This window comes from Pinus tabuliformis, chromosome 6, assembly GCF_031772625.1.
Source record: "Pinus tabuliformis cultivar Carrire ecotype Pingquan chromosome 6, CPIR1, whole genome shotgun sequence".
NCBI classification, from domain to species: domain Eukaryota; kingdom Viridiplantae; phylum Streptophyta; class Pinopsida; order Pinales; family Pinaceae; genus Pinus; species Pinus tabuliformis.
In genome coordinates, this window is record NC_142292.1 from 660,842,289 (window position 1) to 660,860,246 (window position 17,958).

The window sequence follows — 17,958 nt, forward strand, 5'->3', positions numbered from 1 at the left end:
TAGTTTAGTAGTTTTTTCATTTCATTTGCAATTTGTCAGCTTGATCATGCCAAATTGATAAGATATTTTCATTTTGAGCAAAAACCTTATGTAAATTTGTGTTTAAGTTTTGTTTCTAAATCTCTCTTAGTCAAGAACTTAATGCATTTCCATTGATCTAGTTTTCCCAAATGATAGAAAAGGACATGCAATGACTACCTAGAATTGTATTTTCATGAATTATGAATTGAAATATTTTGCTTACCACACATGCACACACACACACGCACGTGCACGCGCACACATACACACACACAATAATAATAATAACAATCTCATATTTCGAGGTAAGCTAAATATATTAATTTTTATTTAACTTTTATCTCTGAACTTATCTTAGTTAAAACCTTAATGCATTATCACTTGTATTGTTTTCCAAGTAACAAATCAGGGCATGTAATGACTATCTAGAATTGTATTGTTCAATTATTTAAAAAAAAATACAAACTAATGTCATGAAAAATAAATCAAATTATAACTCTAAAAGCAATTTGCACTGCATAGTGATTTTAGTGTTAAGGCTCATAGAGGTGTTCATAGTCTACCCTTCTAGATTTAAATATATGACTTCTTAGAAGGATATACATTTTCTCAACCATTAAACTATACACTATATTGATAATAATTTTTATATTATTTTAAACACACACACACACACACACACACACATATATGATTAAAGTTAAATATAAAAACCTGTAAAATTGTGTTTTTTTGTCAAAACTAAGATTTACATGGATAAGATAGAAATGTTAGGCCAATCTTTCATTAGGGAGACTAGATCATGGTAAAAATTGCACACTTCATTGAGAGGCAAGTGATATCATACTTTAAAAAATGAGTAGAGAGTGTATACACAAAAAGACTAGCCAAACTAGCTTAGAGATAGAATAGTTTGATTCAAAAACAAAATGGCCATGAACATATCAAACAAATATTTGAGTCAAAATCTATATCTTCCACTTGCATTGTTCTTTCATGTTGTCAAGGGCGTTGCCAGCTGGCGGAGGAATACCCCGATGGTGTTCAATGTATATAATATGCTAATCAATGTCCCTTAAATTCATGTGGAAGTGCTCTAGGGAGTGTAGGATGTCATCCCTATGTTTAATGTGGTTTAGAAATATTCTTCCTAGGAGGAACTTTAGATGTCAATACAAATAAATGTTGTGCATATATTGATTGAACCTTCCACAGGTGTGCCCAACATTAAGTATCTAATCAGGAAAGTCCACCAAAAATTTTGTGTTTGAGAGGTGTTATCCATGGGATGCCCTTTCCCTTTCCAATTGGGCAAGTTCCTCCTAGATGAGACCCAAGGTGAGGTCCTGAAACTAGTCAATAGAATCCTAAATCCTATGGTGAACACAAGTATTTCCCTGAGAGGCATACTCCTAATAATAGGGAACACCTTAGGGAACACATGTGCATTGATGATTCGTGACTCCAAACCAAGCATTGATGCTAAAAAGTACAGAGGGCAAAGTAGACAGGTGGGTGTTGACTTCAAGAGAGGGAGCCATGAAAGAAAGGTAGGTGGACATGTAACTAGGAATGTAGCATGATTCAAGGGAGGGGGAGGGGGAAGTATGTGATCTGACCACAAGGGAGAAAAGATGGTGTGAAGATGAGAGTGAACAAATGATGAATTGACCAAGGAGGATGGTGTCAACGGCTGAGCCGCCACAAGGTAAGGGATAGAGAATAATATCATATTTCCAGTGGAGGGAAAGAGGGGAGTATAATTTCCAAAATGAAGAGAGCCCAAATAGAAAGATTGCAAAGAACAAGCTAGCCAAGAAAGAATGGAAAATAGTACTGAGTCCAAGGACATAAATTGAGGCAGAACTTTTTGGGAAAACCTGATATTGTCAAACTACAAAGAGCTACTAGAATTTGATTACCATGGGACATAGTGATGGATTTTCTTCTACCTCCTTTTCCTAGCCTAGAATTCTAACCTACATGCCAAGAAGATGAATCTAGAAACAAAAACAACAATCTTGAGCTTGGAAGTCAGAGGGCTAAAAAGAAAGTAGCGTAGCTCCACCAAAAATGTTGAATATTGAAACCAAATATCCAACTACCAAAGATAAGGAAATTAATTGTTATAGGGCCTGACCGAGCTTCACTAAGGTGAGCCACAAAAGCCCTCCATGGAGGGAGCTCAAATAAAGGATGGAGAGACTAACCATGAGATGAGGTGGCTAACATTATAATTTAGACAGACTTTGACTAAAAGGGGAGCCATATTTATAAGCTAGTGAATGTAGTTCATATCCCACCTGGGGACAAGACTATCATGTTAGAGTAGTTTCTTATCAAGGTGCCTATGATGTGTGGTCTTGAGATTGAGGATTGGGTGTATTTCTCACTTCAGTGGAGATGATATTATCGATGTAGACATTAATTCCCTTGTGCTAGCATGTCGTTATGTCCCTTGGCCACTAGAATAAGATCCCCCTTGTGTGAGAATACATCCCATCCTCGATAAAAATATATATATTTTTAATTAGATCCCTACATTCATTTTTGAGAGGGGCTTTTGGTAGGAGACTCAAAAGAGAGGAGAAAATTGATAAGGAAATCATACATCCATTGTTTTCGAATAGATTTTCCACTTTATTTCTTGTGTGCCAGAAATGAGAGGGGATGGTGACCAGAATGTGTCCCGTGAGAGTTGAGGATTTGCAAGTATGAACCTCTAGTCTCCAAATTTTTTATACCCACTAAGGTGAAAATCCCGCCAGTCAAGTAGCAAAATAGACTGGTCTTCCTGGGATGGATGGGATGGATCGCTGGCTTGGGATGGCTGGTAGGTGGGGATCGGTAATGAATCATATATGTAATTACGCTTTAGCTAATCGATCATACCAGAATATCATATAAGATCTAATTTCACCTTTTCTTTCTGATCTCTCGTTACCCGTGCCTTAGCCCAGTAGGCCGTCGGGACCTTTACCTCTAGTTCTATGCGATAGATCTATTCACTGGATGGCTCTACCCCTCTACCCTCCCTTAAGTTAAGCATATATTCTCTTTGGGATCCCACTACACTCTAGAGCGTACCTACCATGGGGTATCATTCAGTCCCCAACCCGGTAAATAGAGAGGGGAAGTCGAGGGCCTATCTACAAGAGTTCAGAGTAACCCAAAGATCGTGCAATTTCCAACTTAGTGACCAGGCTAATTTCCTGAAATCCGTAAATATATTGCAAATAGTGTAAGCGAGCCTGGAGATAGATTGAAGATGTAGTTCCAAGTTTTGATATATAAAAATCCATGGAGAGCTAACGTCGGCCATATACCAATATCGGCTGATACCAAGAGAGTTATTATAATCAGTAGATTGGGGATTTTCAGAATGGATGCATATGGGTAGGTCAATTATTAGAGATTGTTAATGGCTTTCAGATTCTGGAATATTTTTGGAATTTACAATTTAGAGTTTTAATCTTTGAACTTAAGTTGATCGTAAATTGCTAGATAATTGACCTAGTCATGTCTTTCAAATCCTAAAATATAATCCCCAATCTACATAAAAATCTTACTTTTATCAACAATGGAAAATAATGATTATGGTTCAGAAAAGGACAAAACTATATTTTAGACCAATCATGATCTTTTAAAATATCTTTTTGACTGGGTATATAGATTCAGTCTTTTAAAAAATTCTTGAAATATTTAAATTTTTAAAAAATTCACCTATTAAATTTATAATGCCAACAAATCCCTATCATAAACCAATTCTAGTATAAATATGCTAAGAGGACTCGCAAATATATAACTAAGTTGATGTACCATGAAACTGTCATAACCAACGGTTTGAGCCTCAACTATAAATGAAATATTGATTATTAGGTTGTTTTGCCAGCTTTTCAACCTGCAATGGAATCCAAAACATATAACAAGTAGATGTACCATGAAACTGTCATAACCAGCATTTTGAGCCTCAACTGTAAATGAAATATTGATTATTATGTTGTTTTGTTAGCTTTTCAACCTGCATTGAAAGGAATATTGAGGATATTATTGTTGTGTCAGCTTGAAAATTCTTTATCAGATATAACATTTCTTTACTTGTGTAACAAGCCATCAGAAGCATGCAAACTCTGTAGTGCAGATTAACTTGTTTACTAACTGGGCATAACTTTTGTAACAAGCAATATACCGAGAGTAAACTGTCTACTGCATATTAATTTTACTTGTGTAACAAGCCATGAGAAAAACAACACTATTGACTGGGCATAACTTTTGTAACAGGCTATGAGAAAATGCAAAACTCTATACCCAGAGTAACTTGTCTATTAACCGGAGCTAATGATCTGACATGGAAGATGGAGAAGTTTTACATATTTGATATAGGTAGTCATATAAATAAAATGGCTTTATGATGATGACGATGATAGTAGTGGTTGACGTCCACTAAGACCAAATTGGTCTATTGGACCTATAATTTTCTTAGTTTTTAATTTTCTGGCTCCTCGTCTTTCTTGGCGAGATTGGTGCTGTAGCTTTCTTTTTTCTCTCTACCATCTTCCAACTTCCTTTATCTTGCATCTCCTTCATCTCTTCTGGTTCTTGGGACATTGGTGTCTTAGCTTTGCGGTCTATTGTGTTCGTCCTTTTAAAGATAGTCGGAGAAGAAGTTTGGCCTAAGAGATCTGCTTTGTTGTTAAATGAAGATTTATATAAGGCTTTTGACATAGATAAAAAAGCTTTATATAACAGCTAGCCAGCCAAATGAAAATCGGTGTTTAAGAAATTTATATAATTTTAAATTAAAAAATATTATATATATATATATATATATATATATATATATATATATATATATATATATATATATAGATAGATATATATATATATTAAAAAATTATAATTAGGCCGATAGGCCTTCCTATGCATCAACAATCGTCAACACTTTTAATCTCTTCCGTTGGATCAGGTAAGACACTTTCAATCGTTGATTTGAAATGTCACTGCTTTTTCCAAATATCAGTTGAGTTGCTTTTATGACTTGGCAAAATATTTTTACTGTTTTTTCCCATTTTTCTCTGTCACTCTTGGAGATATTTTTACTAGCTTTTTCCCTTTTTATATCACTCCAGCTGTCCACGATAAAATTTCCATATGAGCCACGCGCAGGGATTAAATGAGGCACGAGCTGAAGAAACAATGGCGGTGTGTAGATCAGTCGTATGAATGGGTGGAGAAGCAGAATGCCTTCCGACCAGACCATCTCTCCAACTGGTCAATGGCTTTCAGAAATGGGCTTCTGGAAGCAGGAGTTTTTCCGGATAATGGATATACGTTGGATCATGTGGAGGGAACCAAGATCAGTGCCTCCACCTTCGACAACAAAGGCATAAGACACACAGCAGCAGATCTTCTCAAGTCTGCCAATCCCAACAATATTGTAGTGCTTCTCAATGCTACCGTCAGCAGGATTCTGTTCAATTCCCCTGCATCTCATGGTAATTCATTCTTCACCTGCATTCAAATTACATAGGACATTCTCATCCATGGCTGCCGTTTCACAACATTCGCTGCTAATATTGTTTACCTAATTTTCAAATTATTTATGGTCAAGATTGGACTAGTAGATTTATATCAAGATCTGTAAATATAGATTCAGAACTTTCAATGTGAAAACTTGCAGGAAAGAAGGGTGGCTCCTCTAGGAAGCCGAAGGCCAGCGGAGTAGAATTCATGGTTTTATCAAGTTTTTCTGAAAGGATCATCACGTTTCAGCGAGGTAATCGTGTCTGCAGGATCCATAGGCAGCCCCCAGGTGCTGATGTTGAGCGGAATTGGCCCATCTCGACATCTCAAACAATTCAATATTCCTCTAGTCGTAAATTTGCCTTCAGTGGGCCAGGGGATTCAAGACAGCCCCCGTGCAACCATAACCTTGCAATCCCCTAAACCCCTGGAATTCTCGAGCATACAGGTAGTGGGTATTCTTAAAGGATCGCATACTTACATCGAGTCCAGCAGTTTCGTCCAGCCGGCTCCCAGTGTAAATGGAAGCGCATCTTCACAGCCCAAGTATATATATGCCGGAAACATATTTGAGAAGCTGGCATTTCCATTGTCGAGGGGAGAGCTGTGGTTACGCAGCACGGATCCTCGAGACAACCCCTATGTTCGATACAACTATTATTCACATCCCGTGGACCTACAAAGATGCGTGCAAGGAGCGATGATGATCGCGAAAGTACTGAATACAGAGTCTCTGAGGAAATTTGCATATACAACCAGAAGTAAGTCCTCTCATGGCGTGACCGCTAATGGATTTCGCTTCCTCGGGACAGAGTTGCCACAGAACACGCGGGACGTTGCAGCCATGGCTCAGTTCTGCCGTGATACAGTGAACACAATGTGGCATTTCCATGGAGGATGTCACGTAGGGGCTGTGGTTAACCAGAACTATCAGGTGTATGGAGTTGAGAGTCTCAGGATTGTTGATGGCTCAACATTCAAAGACGGCCCTGGAACCAACCCACAGGCCACCACTATGATGCTTGGCAGGTAACACTATTGCATCTATAATATTTTTAATTAATTAATAAATAAACGATTAAAGGGTAACCATAATATTTTTAATGTTACATATTGATTGATGATATGTGTATTCATATGTGTGCATGCAGATATATGGGGATGAAGATTCTTCAAGAAAGATGTTGAAGAAAGAGATTTGCAGTGCTTTATGTGATATTAATGTTGTTGTTTTGTTTAAGATTTTTGAAAAGTTGGAAATGGATTCAGCACCATCAAAAATCTATGAGACACCCAAAATCTTGAAACTCAATAGAGTTAAACCAGATTTCTCAAAAAAATTTCTGTGAAATTTTATGAAAATCTAGAAAAAGTTCCATTATTTTCCCTATAAAATAAATAAAATTTAAAATTAAAAATATCCTTGCTAAAGTTCTGACAAAATTGACCAAAAAATACCAGGAAAATGGCAAAAAAATCTGGACTACGGTGTTGAGAGGGTGGTACTGGTAACATGCTGTGTGGGCAGCGTGTCCGTTAAAATAAGTGTAGGCTGTCACGCAGGGACGTCGTGTCACAGTACGATGCACTGCATTTTGTCTGCCATTCGAACGCAGCATAAGCAACAGAGATAAATGTGGCATCCATCGTGAAATTCGGATAAATGTGGTGATGGTCATGTGGTATGGAAGAAATGCAGAATTTGTTTGCCTTATTTGGCATATCCCTGGGAGAAATTTGAAAGAAAGCATGGTAATTATGAAATTCTTAAATGCTTTTATAGAAAAATATATAGCTGAATAATTTAAATTATATCAATTTTCTAAATTTAAATTTATTGTTTGTAATTTTTAATAAGAACATCGTCTAGCCCTGAGAGGTCTACAAGAACTAGAAAACAATGGACTTTGTGGCTCTGTAGTCATTTACAAAATTAAGAAGAGGATATGGGTTCCACCTCGATGGGAGTAACAACAAATTGACTAGTTGTTCCCAAATCGGTTCTTGGGGCTATACTAGCCTCAATGTGCTTCAAACAACTTTCCAAATCTTTCCGTTGCATCTGCATTTCGTCCAACATTAGAAACTTTTCATCTTTTGCGTTGATCCTTTTTAAGAGAATCTTGACCAATAGGTTTTCATATGCTGGTACAAAACAATGGTGTGAAGGCATTGATTATGGTGACCTTGAGTATAGTTATTATCTAGAACCCAAACAACTACTTCAATAAGGATTTCTAAGCTCTTTCTTGGACAACCTTTGCCTCAACTTACTTTAGCTCTTATTGAATTTCCTATGAGATTTGTTTATAGAAAATTTGTACGAATGATTCATCCCTATATGGTGCACATGTGTAATGCTCCATCCCACCCCCTTAGACTTTCTCAAGTTATGGGAGGTATTACTTTAAAATTACCCTAACCTCTATGGTTCATTATGATAATGGCGTTACAAAAATACTCTTTCTTCGAAGCTTGTAGAATTAACTTCTGATATTCCCATTGTAATTAGCTCAGCACTATCTTTCTAGCGATATAAATATCATCTAAATTTGACACTTGAATCAAAAGTTATTCCCATTTGAAGTTTGACCTACGAAATAGCACCATGTTAGCAAAGAACCACCATGTAGCACCCACATGTGAGCCATGTGGACCTTAATATCTAGACAGTTAAACCACCTAATGTTGCATCAACACTCCAATTTGAGTTAGATTTGATCAACGACCCAAAACCATCTTAGGGCCCCCCTACCTACTCAATGATTAATGAAGGGGAGGGGTCCCAAATTTTGTCATATGCATCCAAGCCCTTTCGAGGTGCCACATCAATTATTTAGCCACGCATCATGTCGTTATGCTACCATGTGTCACTCTATGCCACATCCTCCCAATCCCATGTCCCTGGCCCATCTCAACCATGGAGCTTTACTTTCACCTAGGGTCACGTTGCTAGTGATTAGAGCTAATCCTAGATTAAGGCCACTTAAGTCATAGCTAAGCAATCTACGACCAAAACATCTTGCCATGTCACTTATCTAGCTTAGCTTCCAACTCATCATTATCGACCATCAACCTCTACCACATCACCCTTCCTCCGCCACATCTAGATAACAGCATGTTATCTTCATGGTGATGTCATCTTTCCATGTGGCACCCACTAGTGGTGTTGGCATTATGACTAATGTGTTGTCCATGCAAACCTGTGGTAGCACACAGTTTGAAAGGGAACACACGAGCAGAGATACATCGGAAATTGGAAAGCAGGTTAGCCAACAATCCAAAGTGATGGTTATACCAAAAACACATTTCGATAAGATTCATAAAAATATATATAGAAAAGTCCATAGATACATGTGTAAACAACAACTACATATATTGTACCTTTAAATCAATTAACTCTTCTAGAAAAATTCAACAATTCTAATTTAATAATCCTATCGGCCTCTCTTTGTACCTTTTGGGACAATTGCTAGTATTTTTAAAATGAAAAAAATAATGTTTACAGGATTTTGAAGAGATGGTGATTGAGTATTTTGTGAAAGTATTTCTTGATGTGAAGTTTCTAATTTAATTCTTATTTTAATTGGGATGATATCTTAAATACGATGAAACTGTAGTTTTTTCAAATTTACAAAATAAATTAATAATATTTTTTAAATTAAATACTTTTAAAGTTATTCAAATTTTGATGCTCTCTTTCAACTCAAAAGAGAAAGCTAGTTTCCTTCCTGAAAATTTCAAAATTGAAAATCGTGAATATATACACAATTGAATATCTATTTAAAAAATATAAAAATATAAATTCAAAATAAGATTATTATTTTTAATTTTTAAATATTTTAAATAAATAATTCTTCGATTGTAATTATTGTGAAATTGATAATTAAATATTATACATTTAATTTAATTAATTTTTTTTTAAGAGATGAGTAGACTGGGATGGGTTGCTCTCTTGCTGGCTTTATGAACGATTCATTTATTGAAGCGAAATGGCACTCAGATAAGATTCATAAAGGTAGGTTCAAGTTATAGCCCAGTAGGGGAAGGGCGAGATCAAGGAGGTAGGGAGTTATAGCGCAAAGAGGAGGAGAGAGCACAAGGTAGAAATCTTTATAGAACGGAAAATTGGGATTCTAAAATGCAGGGAGCCATAAAAAAAAATTCAAAAAACAGGTTCAATCAGAAGGAGAGGGAGAGGGAGAGGGAGAGGGAGAGAGAGTACTTTTAAATTCTAACCATGGCTTCTTATAAAATGTTCCCTAATTATAACAATTAGGTAGGAGAGTCTTCCATGTTGAGTTTGCTTTTGTTATTGAAAAATCCATATATAAAATTCAAATTTGTATATAAACTTTGAAAATCTATATTTTATGTCAATACAGGTTTGTAATAGAAATATGGGGTTTTACTCAATAAATTTCTCACATATCAAGTGTGCTCTCATAGTATACTAAACAATATTTTTAACTTGAATACATATTGGAAAATACCTATAAAAATTACATTATTTAACCCTCTACCAATACGAACTCAATACACCTTCCCAATTTAAAAAACTCTTACTTACACCTTCCCAATTTGAAAAACTCTTATTTTCACTAAATATTGTAAAAATATATTTTTCATTAATTTTGAGCTCCATTTTATATACATGCCAATATAAAAACCCTTTACCTTTATATATACTCAATATGTTATACTATTTTTTCCTTAATATATCTCTTAATATAAACTTAAGTGATAAAATATTAGGAATGTAACCTAAATGAAAATTAAAATAAATATTATAAATCTAATTAATAATTAAATATCTTTTATAAAAAATTAATAAAAACTTCTAGATTAATGAAAACATTAATCATTTGAATCCAACAACACAAAATGCATTGAGTGTAACCAAAATTTCAATGCAAATTTAGAATATGGAAGTGTGTATCTTTTATTTTTTTTATCATTTAAATAAGCACCTTTGACAAATACTAAAGAAGATTTCTAATAATATGAAATTTTCCTTATCAATAGTTGGACCGATATGTCTACAAATTCTAAAGTCATTCTATAAGATTGTTCACCATCTTTTTCTGGTTGAGGATGGTAAGGGAGGATTCATATTTTTTTCCAATAAAATAATACTATAATTTTATTTTCTAAATAAAATTATAGCTACATGTCCCTAAAGCATTCCTAATGGACATAAAAAGCATTATATAAATGAATGTGAAAGCATGTTCTCATATAGTGGAGAATGAAGAAGGATTCATATGCAAATATTGTTACGAAAATAGGGATTTGCAGAGGTTTTTAATGTTAATGTATGATTGAAGGTTTTCAAAAGAATCTTTCTTAAAACCTTTGCAAATAAAAGTGGAATTTTTTGTGTAGATTTTTCATAGATCTTGTAGAGGTTTTTGGATTTATGAATGGATATTTGTGAAAAAGATTTTCTATTAGGGAATTTAGGAAAATATGTGACACCAGTGCATCATTAATTAGGCAAATATGTCACACCAATGCATCATTAATTAGGCAAATATGTCACAACAGTGTATCATTAATTTGAGAGATAGTTATTAACAACATATTACATGGTGCATATAAAGAAATAATTCATTGTTACATTTCATCAAATAGACCCACCACCAATGAACACGTGTTCTTTAGAACAATTTTTAAAGCAATGATGCTTTTCAATATACAAAAAGCATCAATGCTCCTACTCAAATGTAGGGTACTAATACTCCTATATTTGCAGAAAGCATCAAGGAACTTTTTATATATGACATCTAGTGCATTTATATTTACAACTACCCAATAAGTATCTAGATTCCCACATTTTTTTTAATCCATGTGTACTAATTTACTGACATGACTAGTTCCTACTCATTTTTCATAGTTTGAAGAGCTTGAGATCATGACTATGCTATTCATCTGCAATCTAGAAGTGTACCACATAACATTAGGCCTTATAGGTATCCATATGCACAAAAGAGTGATATTAAGTGTATGATTCAAGAACTATTAGAGGTTGGTATCATTCAACCTATCCAAAGTGTTTTATCTACACCAATGATGATGGTTATAGAAAAGGATGGTTCATGGCATATGTGTCCAAATTATAGACAACTCAACAAAATGACCAGAGCTCAAGAAAGACAAGTAGAGGTGAATGCAGTAATGTTGCAGAGCTTGTTAAATCCTCAAAGACAAAAGTAACATGAACCTGGTGCTAGTTATCTTGACAAGCATGAATCTAAGCAAAGTCCATCTAAAATTCTGAAGCATGGATTGGAAACCAATAAGGAGGAAGGTAATGAGTCTAAGAAGAGGCATAAGAAAACAAGTGAAGACATGGTGAGGGGAGGAACTCCACTTAGAACACTGAAGAGAGAAAAAAATAACCATGACCAAATATCCAGTGCCACAACCAAGACAAGAAGATACTACTAGCAAAGGAAGAGTGAGAAAAGAACAATGTCAAAATATTTCAAGAAAGAAATGCCCCATACCTTTGATGGAGAGATTAAGAAGAATGGCGAAGTAGAAGCCTAGTTTTTGGGCTTAAAGAAATACTTTAGAGTCCATGACTACTATGAAAATATGAAGGCCGGGGTGGCCATTTTTAACATGAAAGTAGAACCTGACATATGGTGGGAAGATCTTACAAATGTAAAAGACATCAGAGGAAAGGAATTGACTTGGAAAATATCGAAGAAAATTTTATGGCAAAAGCACCTATCTGAGACGTACTATGATGGCAAAATCAAAGAGTTTCATGAGCATAAACTGGGATAACTCACCTTGGATGCCTACACCAACATATTTTTGGAGCTACTGAGGTATGTACCCTACATAAGGGATGATAAGGTAAATTTTTAGAAATATTTCAGTGGTTTACCATAGTCCTACCAAGATAAAATTGAATTTGATGAACCAAGGGAAGTGGAGGACACCATCAAGAAGGTCAAGTATTGTTATGATCGGTATATCCATAAGACAAAATTTCAAGCAAATTGGAGGAAGGAAGGTAAAATTATTTTTAAAGGGAAAGCACAAAAATCATTAGGATACAAGCAAATGGGGAAAATTATCAAGTTCAATACACTTGCTAAAGGTGAGTTCTAGCGAAATTTCCTTGCTAGAAGTAAATATCGACATATCATATTAGCAAGGGAAGAGGCACAAGATCGTGGGAGAAATCCGTTATAATGTTGGGGATGTGGAGAGAACCACATGTTAAAAGATTTCCCTCATCTATAGCAAAAGAACAAGAAGTTTCACAATGTTCAAGAGGCAATACCGATAAATGATGTGGCTCAAAGCATATCTTGGATTTATGAACCATTAGACAATAAACTAGTAGATCATCAAGCCTTGATGATTGAAATGGAAGGTATGGTTTCCAATTATCCTATTTCAATTTTAATTGATCTAGGTTCTAACTTCAATTATGTTAGTTTCAAAATTCTCGGGACATGTTCTCTGCAAAGGAAACCAAATGCCAAATTGTGGTTGGTCCAACTAGCCACAAGAGTCAAAAATAGGGTGATTGATTTGGTGGAATCGTGATGCCTGTAAATAATGAAATGCTCATAACAGTCACACTAAATATTCTAGTATTGGGATGGTATGATATTTTAATTGCCATGGAATGGCTGGAAGCCCATTGGACCAAAGTGGGCTATTACGGTAAATCGCTAGAATGCATCAGCGATGAAGGAGAAGCAAAGGTATTGCAAGGGATAAGAAATCATATCTTGTTAAGGAAATTTTAGCATTGCAAGTGAAGAAATGAAACAAGAAGTGGTGTGAGTTTGTATATGATTCAAGTAACTAGTATAATAGAGGAAAACAAGTTCAAATTTGAATATAACCCCTTTCTGAAGTAATACAACAATGTAATTCCAGAGGAAGTGTCAAGATTACCACTTAGAACGGAAATCAATTTCTCCATAGAATGGATTCTCAATTCTATGTGAGTCTTTAAAGCCCCATATCACATGAGCACGTGAGATTTGGTAGAATTAAAACTACAATTGAAATAAATATTGGATAAATGGTACATTAAACCAAGTGTATCACCTTGGGGAGCCCCATCGTTGTTTGTAAAGAAAAAATATGGAAATTTATGGTTGTGCACTGATTACCGACAATTGAATAAGTCTATTGTGAATAATAAATACCACTAACCATATTTGATGATCTATTTGATCAACTAAGAGGAACCACTATGTTTTCTAATATAGAATTGAGATTTGGCTATCATCAAATCAGAATTAAAGATGTTGAAATTCATAAGGAAACTTTCAAGGCGAGATACAGGCACTAAGAGTTTATTGTGATGCGATTTGGGCTCACAAATGCCCCAACCACATTCATGTGCCTAATGAACAATGTCCTCATCTAGTATCTAGACAAGGGTGAATGCATGAAGATGGGTTACACTTTTGGGCAAAATGTGGCGATGAAATTTCAAGCTTTTCCTCTTTTATTGAATTGAAGCCCTCAAAATTCATATAAGAATTGTGAATTTTGATTCAAAGTAAAGATAAAATATGTGGAGAATTATGTTATTGTCCTAATGATATATATATATATATATTTTAAAAATTATTGTCGTATAATCTCTCAATTTTCCATTAAATGAAATGCTTGTCCTTGCAATTGTTTTGCACATCTTAAGACGTATGTGTGTTCACATAGCATAACTTAGTCTAAAATGTGTAATATATATATATATATATATATATATATATATATATATATATATATATATATATGTATATATATATATATATGAGCATGATCTATATAGAGAGAACTACATTTTTTCATATAAAAATATATATTTTTTATGCAAAATATATATATTTTTATTATTTTTCGAAGTTGGTGAAGTAATATTTCAATTGCATTTGCAGACACATGTGTTCTCATAAGATTTTTTTCAAGTGTTTAAATAGATTGAAAAACCAAGACTACCCTTTTGAAGAGGACTCGTAAATGAAGATAGTTGTTTTTTTTTTAAATTCATTGTGTATATTTTATGTTATTGTTTTCTTATTTAGCCCCTTTGAAACTGTCCAAAAAAAATAATCAAGCAATATGTTTAAAAGAAACTAGACGAAAAATATCATATGAATTCAAAAGTGCCAAACTCATATGCCATTGGATAGAGGATTCTTTCACGAATCCAACATGATCAACTCTGCCACTTAAGGACAAATTATGCCCTAAATCCACTAGGTTACAAAATGGTGTTGCAGAGAAATCTATAGAAGGGGAGCTAAAACTCTGTTTTTTAGGCACTCGGCAGCTCGATTGGGTGTTTGAGAGAAAATTTCAAATAACTTGATCAAGGGTTTAAGAAACCCTTGATCGAGCAACTTTTTTTAATTCCACACCTAGGTTGTATTGGTAGGAAATTTAAGAAACATGGCTAGATCGATCCTATTACTCGATCGAGTCACTAGCTTGATCGAGCTCTTAGATAACCTTGGGTTACATAGGATCTCGATCGTGCGTTTGTTTTAATGCTTGATCGAGCTATCTTTAATTCCTCAAATAACTCGATCGAGCGCTCAAAGATTACTCGATCAAGTGCTTAAAATGGCTCGATTGATTTGTTGTTTTCACCCAAAATGCGCCCTCTCTTGTCAAAAAGTATAACCCAGCTCCATGCGATCACCCACAAGTTTATGCTAATTTTTGTTGATGATATGTTGGTTTACTCAAAAACTAGAGATGAACATGATGAGCACTTAAAGGCAGTGTTGCAATTGTTGTGGGAACAAAACTTGTATGCCAAATTAACAAATATGAATTCTTCCAGAAACAAGTACAATATTTGGGTCATGTCATATCAAAGGAAGGAGTAGTTTTATATCTCAAGAGGATCAATGCCATAATAAATTGGACCACTCCTTGAAGTGTTATGGACATAAGATCCCTCATGGGATTGGTCAGATATTACTGACGATTCATTCAAGGCTTTTCAAAGATTGAGAATCCAATCACAACCTTAGAAAGGAAATGAGTCAAATTTGAATGGACATTAGAGTGCACACATATCTTTGAGTAACTCAATCACTTTCTCACACACGCACATATTATGAGAATAACATACCTACAGAAGGATTTCCTAGTTTACATAGATGCCTACAAGGAAGGACTAGGTGGATTCCTAGTGTAAGAGAGACATGCAATCTAGTACGATTTAAAGAAACTAAACGAGCATTGGAGGAACTATGTTACTCATGACTTGGAACAAGTAATAATTGTGCATGCATTGAAGATGTGGAGGCACTACCTGCTTGGAAGAAGATTTGTGTTGATTTTAATTCATAGAAGAATGTGATACTTGTTTGATAAGCCTAAGTTAAATTCTAGACAAGCTAGATGGTTGGCTTTGATTAGTGAATTTTATTTTGAGATCAAGCATATTAAGGGCAAGTAAAATTGAGTAGTAGATGCACTTAGTAGAAGTCTACAAGTATCTCACTTGGAAGCCATGAGCACTTGTGAAATTGACACCAAAGAAAGGATTAAAGAGGCATTGCTACATGATGAGCATTTCTAGTATGTGAAGGAATGCCCATGTAGTCTCAAAATGCTAAAAACATTGAGAGCGTCTAGATGGTCCTTCATAGATCCTCTTTAATAGATTATCCCAAGTTAATGTTTAGTTTTGAAACAACAACCAAAGGAATAAGGACACTTTTAGCCATGAGTATCGTGTCCATGTCTTTTTCCATACCTCGCAAATAGGTAATGAGTGGTGGCATGTTGTCAATTGATAAGCCTCTTGTATTATGAAGGTTCCTTTCAATGTATATACCCATATGCGTTTATTTGGTTGACTAGATGTAGGAATATTTCTTACTTGGAGGTTTCTCTAGAATTTTTGACATTGGTCTTCCTCTGGTTTGGGATGCCAAAAATTTGAGGGTTGCCGTTAGCACCATTGGGATCAGTGATCATCATTGAAACAATAGTATACAACTTTATTGCAATCTTAAGCTGTCATTTGTTCCCTTATGTCATTAAATTGTTGGTTCTCTTATTTTGGGGAGTTTTTGCCAAGATTTGTCTTAGAACATGGCAGGATTACCATTCTTAACTTCCTAGAAACATTGTTGGTTAAGGATCAAACAAAGGAACATGCATTTAAAGGGCTTACATTGATCATATACAATATATAATTTTGAGGGGCATATTTGCAATTCTAAATGCATTTTTAGATATCACTACCACCTTAAAGCTATTTCCACCATATTTTGGCTCCTATGATAGTTGCCATGGTTGTGGGATTGTAAAGGCCAAGTCCTCCTTTGAGTCTTGGTTTACAGAGTTTGTCCCATACCACCAAGGCCTACTTGCAATCAAGATTAGAACCTTCGTAGAGAAATTTATGTTGAATTCACTTGAGCTCCTATAAGACTAATGATGGTTCTATAAGAATTGAGGGCAAGTAGATGGGAAGGGTCTAAAGAACTATTTTCAACAAGAATACTTTTCTTGCAATATTCAAAGTTTTAAATGTTCACCTTCCTAACCTATTGTGGACTTTTGTTAAGAGATTCCCATACTCTCCATCTCAAAGAACTCACTACCAATGGAGTGCCAAGATATTTTCATAAAATCTTTCCTTCATGGAATCCCATGCCATGCGCAACACCAAATCCTTCTTATTCCCGACGAGGATTATAATTGGCCTCGGATTCACCCCTTCCTCCACTTCTTCGATCCATCGGTTCGCGCACACGAACGAATCAATGTTCGTAATATCATACACGACAATGGCGACATCGGCTCCGCGATAATGCGATGGTGTGACGCTGCGATATTTCTCCTGTCCCGCGGTGTCCCATATCTCTAATTCTACGTCCACCATCGCCTCCTTCACGAACAGGCTGCGGATCAACAGTGATGCTCCCACGGTGGGGGTCCGCCCCTCCACGAATTCATCGTATACGAATCGCAAAACAAGGCTTGTTTTGCCAGCTGCGGAGTCGCCCAGAATGACCACCTTAGCGGGTCTTTCCCTCCCTGAGTTCTTTCTCGGCCACACGTAATCACTAGCCATTCTTCCTGAAATCCGTAAATATATTGCAAATAGTGTAAACCAGTCTGGAGATAGATTGAAGATGTAGTTCCAAGTTTTGATATATATAAATCCTGGAGAGCTAACGTCGGCCCATACAAATAGAGATTTTATCCTGCGAGGTTAATTAGATTGCCCAATTTTTTTTGATGGGATGGATATGGGCCAGGTCAATTATTTGAAGTTGTCAATATGGTCTTTTTTCTAAAAGATGTATATGGGCTAGTTCAATATGTCAAATTATTTGAAGTTATCAAAGTATTACAAATTTTAGAATATTCTTGAAATTTATACTGAAAACAAATCCCTAT

At 35.2% G+C, this 17,958-nt stretch overlaps 2 pseudogenes; one reads left to right on the forward strand and one right to left on the reverse strand.

Moving 5' to 3' along the window:
* The first annotated feature begins 5,194 nt into the window (after positions 1-5,194).
* LOC149260338 ((R)-mandelonitrile lyase-like pseudogene) lies at positions 5,195-6,732 on the forward strand (annotated as a pseudogene).
* A 10,420-nt stretch (positions 6,733-17,152) lies between these two features.
* LOC149260339 (uncharacterized) lies at positions 17,153-17,629 on the reverse strand (annotated as a pseudogene).
* Between the last annotated feature and the right edge of the window lie 329 nt (positions 17,630-17,958).